The sequence below is a fragment of the Pygocentrus nattereri genome, chromosome 25 (assembly GCF_015220715.1).
Source record: "Pygocentrus nattereri isolate fPygNat1 chromosome 25, fPygNat1.pri, whole genome shotgun sequence".
Lineage (NCBI taxonomy): Eukaryota > Metazoa > Chordata > Actinopteri > Characiformes > Serrasalmidae > Pygocentrus > Pygocentrus nattereri.
Genome location: NC_051235.1, coordinates 13539496 through 13546402, shown reverse-complemented (window position 1 = coordinate 13546402; position 6907 = coordinate 13539496).

The window sequence follows — 6907 nt, the reverse complement described above, 5'->3', positions numbered from 1 at the left end:
GTAAGGGAAGAGGCTAGATCTACCAGCGCCAGTGCTAATGGTAACAAACAGCCCCTTTGTGCACCTTCGCAGCCTGCCAGACGCATCCAATGTGCTCGGTTTAGTTTCTCCATCAAGCATTAATAATGATTTAACTTAAAATGGATCCAGAAATCGAGAAGTGACATGAATTCACTGGATGTTATTAGTTTGATATTTCAACCATTAGCACCTCCAGGACTGTTGTTTTGGATAGGCATGAGGACTTTGCATGTGGGCCAAACCATTCGCTCCTGCAGATAGTGAATACTCTCCAAAGAGGGGATGATGTGGGAAAATTCTGGAATCAGATTGTACATACATATAGAAAGCAGAGTCATGGGAAAAAATATTTCTATTTCACAATAAAGCTAGTATCAGGGATGAGTACAAGTAATTGAGTACTCAGTTGATCTTTTCAGGTAGCTTTAATACTTTAATATGCATTTTAATACCTACTTATCATTGCAGGCAAACAGAGAAAATATACAGTGCTACACAGACGTTTTTGCACCCTTTATCATTTTGTAAATTTCTACATAAATGTGACCTTAAATATGATTAGATCCTCATTTAATTCAAAACAACATGACATGAAAGTATCTTGTTTTCATTCATTTATTGAACTAATTGATCTAGCACTAAATATCTTTTCAAAAGTATATGAACCCCTGCTTTCAAGAACTGGAGTAGCAATGACTTCAACATAATGGTTCCTATAAGTTTTGATCAGCCCTGCGCAATGACTTCTGAAACTTATGAACATCTTGGCCCATTTCTCCTTATAGAACTGCTTCAACTGTGTTATGTTGGTGGGTTTTCTTGCATGAACATCACACCTTCGGCATTAACACTAGGGTTTTTAGTGTCATTGTTTTTCCATAAGACCCACTTTCTGTTCAGGTTTAGTCCACAGATTGATGCCCTGACATTCTTCTGTGGAATTTCTGTTACATAGCAGTAAAACAGCCCAAACCATGATACTGTCACCTCCATGTTTCAAAGTTGGGATGAGGTTCTTATGCTGGAATGCAGTGTTTGGTTTGCCAAACATAACACAATCTTTCATTTAAGCCATAAGGATTCATTTTTGTCTTATCCAACCACATGCACATTATTTCAGCTGTCTTATGAAACTTTTAACAGACAGAAATGTACTTCCTGGAGTGTAGTGGCTTTCTCCAGGCAGTCATTCCATTCTGTACATACTATTCTTGTTCAGTGTTTGCTCGATTGTGGACTCATAAACAACACCTGACAGTGGATCAGTAAAGTCCAAACTCTATTCCAGCCTAATGAGCATTTGACAATTTTCTGTGGATTTGAGTCAATTTCATTTGACTGAAACATGACATACACTAACAAATGCGTGTGGTAAAGACCAGATTTTGATGGTGAAGACTCAGATTGAAGTTTTTTAAACAGGTTTGGGTCACACCTGATTGCTATCTAATTGACTGAAACTCCTGACCCTAATTATCACCTATACCAAACTGATAATTCTAGAGGTCCACATACTTTAGGCATTTAATGTTGAATCAATTTGATCACTTTCATCCTATAAATGAATAAAACAACTATATAATTTTGTTATTTGTTTAATTAGTCTTTCTTTTTTCTTTATTGTTATGACTTAAATGAAAATCTGAACATATTTTAGGTCACATTTGTGTAGAAATTCACAAAATGATAGAGGGTTCACAAACTTTCAAGCAGCAATGTACAGGCCAACATTGCAGTAAAATCCAGATGTTATTTGCATTTTTGAACTAGACTGTAAATGTTTGCTTGTATTCATGAATAGGTATGTATATTATACTCTGAAACATCAGTGTTTTGACTTTGACAAGGACGCATTGTTAAGGGTATGACTGAGGCAGCAGAAGCAGGGCAGTTTTATTGCTAACTATACTAAATGCGTTCATCTAGCTGATGTTAGCTCATTCCAGAAACAATGAAAAGATATGTGTCTTACAAACTAATATGTTGGCACATTGTCCACTGAGGAGAAAGACCTAACTGGTAAAATTGCAATCTTCATCAGCATCATGTATTTGTTGACTCTTGTTTTGCTCATTAGCTCATCTGAAGAGGCAGCCTGTTATTTATCCAACAAAAAAAATTTATTTCTTTTGGCTATTTTTGAGGAATACAGCATGCTATCACATATATTACTTTATGTGCTGCTAAGGTTTAGATATTTTTAGCCTTTTAACAGCAGTGATATAACTACTGGGCCTACAGCTATATGATGATCAACTGCACTAAATAATGTAGCTCTCAATCTAGTTTTTCACTGTGTTTCACTGATCTTGGTATTTGGCTTCCCTCTTCAGGCCATTTTTATTTATCATTTATTGTGAAGTTGGGTCACAGGTGTCCCAGGAGTCATTGGGAGGAAGGCAGGAAGCACCCTGGACAGGTCGCCAGTCCATCACAGGGAAGACACACAAACATACATATATATATATATGTGTGTGTGTGTGTGTGTGTGTGTGTGTGTGTGTGTGTGTGTGCATAGAGAGACAGATTGAAGACAGTAGCAAAAAAATGAAAATGTGAAGAATTGATTTGAAAATGTGAAAAGAGTGAGAGAGAGAAAGAGAGAGAGAGAGAGAGAGAGAGAGAGAGAGAACAGATGCATGAATAAAGAATAGCTGAGATGTGAGAGAATTTTACAGCAGCTATTGTCTGTCACTCACCTTGTGTGTGTATGTGTGTGTGTGTGTGTGTGTGTGTGTGTGTGTGTGTGTGTGTGCTGCTTTCTACAGATATTCAGTCTCTGACCTCCACATTTACACACGCATGCTTTGTATTCTTTCACCTTCAGTCCAATTCAAACAGAAATGCATATATTACATACTTCCTCTTACGCTCACTTTTGCGCGCACACACACACACACACACACACACACACACACACACACACACACACAATCAGCGCCCCCCCTCTGCTCATCTGCCACAGGGGTGTGCCCTTGCCAGAGAATGACAGGTGTGCAGACTACATCAAAGAGCACACAGTGCTATTATTTGTTGAAAGATAGCACTTATGACAGGTACAGTACCTCTAATACTCTGCCCTCCTCTCATATCACCGCATACTCCTCATTCTAACTCATATGTCTTGGATATAAGCAGCATCTGCTCTCTGAAGTGAAAAGGAAGGAGAGTTCCACATATTGTTTTCAAAATTTGTGTGCAATTAAAAAGTAAAAATGTAAACAAAGACATTCAGAGTGGTTTGATATGAGAAGCTCCATTCTAAAGGAACTTATGAAGTCAGAATTTTTTACAGTGATGGTAATAGGAACCAGACATCTGAAGAGTTTAATGCCCCCTATCCACATCACAGAAAGTTATTACATGAAACTGCTATACGTAAAGTGCCTGATCCTTTTCAGACAAACTGTTGGTCAAAAATGTATTTTCTAAAATCAATTTTTAACGGATAGGTACATAGATGGCACTACATTGCAAAACAGCCACCACATAAAATAAAACCAGATTTACTATTATTTTACTATTATCAACATTGTACAATTTCAAAGATATGCAGCTTCAGATAAAATAACTATATTTGTGTTGTGTTCATATTGACCCCTGGTTCTTATCACTACCACTGTAAATAAATAAATAATTTCACATTAAACACCTCTGAATGCAATGTCATATCAAAATACATTTTGCATTATTTTGTGTGAACATTTCATAAATAATGGATCAACAGAAATGATCCAAAATGTATTTGAACAAATTTCCGTCAGTGAGACAGTATTTCCTTCTCTTGTTTCTTATGACAGCAGTGATGTGTTATTCTGTAACTACTCTACATTACTTATAAACTATTTTATTCTGCAGTAATATGTAAGGTATGTGATTTTATGGGTGAGGAACTGAATGGATTAAAGTCGGCCCTGGCCTTGACATTTTTTAGACAGGTGCACAAAGGAAAATTGGAAACGAATGTAAACGAAACTTTCCTTACAGAATATTGCAGACACTCTTATTAAAAAAGACAAGATAATAATGTTTCAAAAGAAAGCATATGCATTTTTCCCAGGAAGCTTTTCCATTGCTGCCTGAGCAGGGATTTGAACCCTAGTGTCTAGAATAAAAGACCGTAACATTATCCACTATGCTATCTCATTGTTATAAAAGAGTAAGGTACACCTCTATTCATGAGCTCCGAAAAAGCACTGCATAAATCTCTATGAAATCTAGAAGTACTTCAGGCTTGTGGAACCTGTGGCACTATTCCAGGAGCAGAGCTCAGCCTCTCTGACACAGATCCTGAAAAATGGTCCTCGTCTCTTGGGTCTATCTGTGCATGTGTCTGGTTTAAAGAGCTCCATTAATCTATTTGTCGTTGCATCTACTTGAATGTATTAGCTGCTCAGAGTGATGAGTGATGAAACTGAGATTAAGGGAATGATTAGCCATAAAATCTAAATTTTCCACAAACAGAAGCAACAGAATAAGGCATGTTTGGTGTCTTAATTTTGCTTCTTTAGTTCTACACTGGGCCAACAAGGCTACTGTAGCTAACAAGTGATGGGGGGAAATATGGATCAATAATCTATGAGCAATCATCATGAACAGATGGTACTGAAATGATGAGGAGTTTTTCCTGTATTGCTCTTAGTGTATCTAGAGTGTTCAGAACACAAAAAGCAATAAGTACAGGCAGGATGGCACACACAGTGTGTAGCTGTCAAGTGACTTAAGCAAATGCTACATAATTAAGTAGCACTGTAGTGTGAAGAACAGACCCCTAGGGGTGATCTCACACACACACACCAGCACACACACTCACACACAAACACAGCAGAGGCAAATGCAATGCAATTAGCTAAGTGCTCCAAAACAGCTGTGCAGATATTTTCTCAACAAATGCACACGGCTAATCCTGCGTTATTGTAAACAGCCTGGACAGCGTTACGCCACACCAGGCTTAGAGCTGGGTTAGTCTGTGTTCTGCATGGTTTTAGGACAAGTTTAGTCTCCACTTAGCACAGGATTACAACAGAACTGAGTGGGCTCTTTCAGCCAAATTTCCTTAAATGTTTAAAAATGTATCATTCCTGTCCACATACAGTATTTCAGCTGTTTTGAATCCATTATTTTTGTTTCATTTCAGTAATTACCAATGAGATCTGTTATGAATCTTGATAGTTGACTATGAATGTCGATAGGTTTTACACGTCTGCTGCTAACCACACAAATGGAGCTCAACTAGTTCTTTTATCCTCAAATTCAAAATAAGAGTATTGTAATCTACAATATTTTTGATCTTGAGCTAATTAAAAGGAGTATAAAAACATCTGAAGGTACCTCCTGCAGGACAAAGCCTGTGCTATTGGGCAGCATTTGCTAAACTGAATAAGCCCAACACTATTCTATCTGTTGTTAACCAGAAGTTTGTTTTTGCTGTTTGCTTGTTTGTTTGAATCAGCTTAATTGTAATCTTAATACTGAAGTGAACGTCCAGGCTGTGGCATTTTGATCTGGGCTCTCCAGGGAAATTTGGAGAAATGACACAGATACATTATTCCATATCCAGTGTATCCAGGCGAATCCCTTACAAAGTATATAACAGGAACTCCTCTGGTAAAACCAGTCCTGCTCAAATAGAACTTTAAAGACAGAAATATAAATATCCTGTTTAATTGTAAGGGATAAAGAGAGGTTAGAAAGTGCACATGTACAATTTCTGGTTCATAAACCCATTTAAACCCATACGTTTTAAGCAGACCTTAGAGTCCTTATGTGCCCTGTATGGAACTTGTTGAAGAGAATCTACAATGAATGATGCTATGTAGGAAGTGAGGCCTAATAACAATGCCATTTAGATACATTTTCTCATTCAACAGTTCAGCAACACTTTCAAACTAAGAGCAAAAACTGTCATTGCAATGATTTTAGTCAGTTTTATATTATCTCCAGAGTGCAACGCAGGAACCAGTTGAGTTTTTTTTTTTTTTTTTAATTTCACAACAGTATCCTGTGACAATAACTTTGAATAAATACATTTTAAATCATGTGTAAGAAGGAAAAAGAAGTTCCAGTGTGTATTTGTCTTCATTTTTCTGAGCTTCCAGACTTTAAAATGCTGGTTTGGCACTCACATTGTGCTCTCCTGCTCTGGCTGAATGCCAGCATGCTCTGTTTCTCCTTTTCTTATTCTTGCCATTTTCTTTTCTCTTTTTTCTTCGCACACAGTTTATTATTTGTTGGTAAAAAGCGAAGAGTACGGACGGTACGGTCAGTGACTGGCCACAATGGCCACACTGTGGGGGGTGACAGGGGGCACGGTGAGCGGGCGTGGTGTGTCGAAGCTGGAAGGGTGCCAGTCAAGTGTTTTTAACACCATTGTTGTTACGCTACACAATGCTACACTACAGGCCAATGGATAATGGCCACAAAGCAAACTTAGGGTAGGATTGTAGGAGAGTATGAGAGATATACTGCTTGAACTGGACTTTTTGGATGTTTTCCAACCTAAATACATAAAGAAATATATTCATCAACAAAAATATGACTACTGAAAAAGGCAGTGTAAAACACTTATGATATGTTCATGTTGTAAAAGTCATTTTCTGGGTAAAAACTTGTCTGCTGTCTAGTGTTCTACATGTGGCTGCTATGAGGATAAAACTACATTCAACTTGAACCTATAAAACTACATAAAATATCCATATTTTGCTCTACCCATCGTCAGTTTATGCTCTACTCTCATTTAACAGGTAAACTTCAACTACAAAGTGTATAGAAGAACATTCTTAGCTTTAATGCAATGGCATTTTGGGGGCTGCTTCTATATTTTTATGAAATTTTCAGAGCAGTTTTTAAAATCTAAAAAAATAGAAAAACTGGAATTTTGACAAAA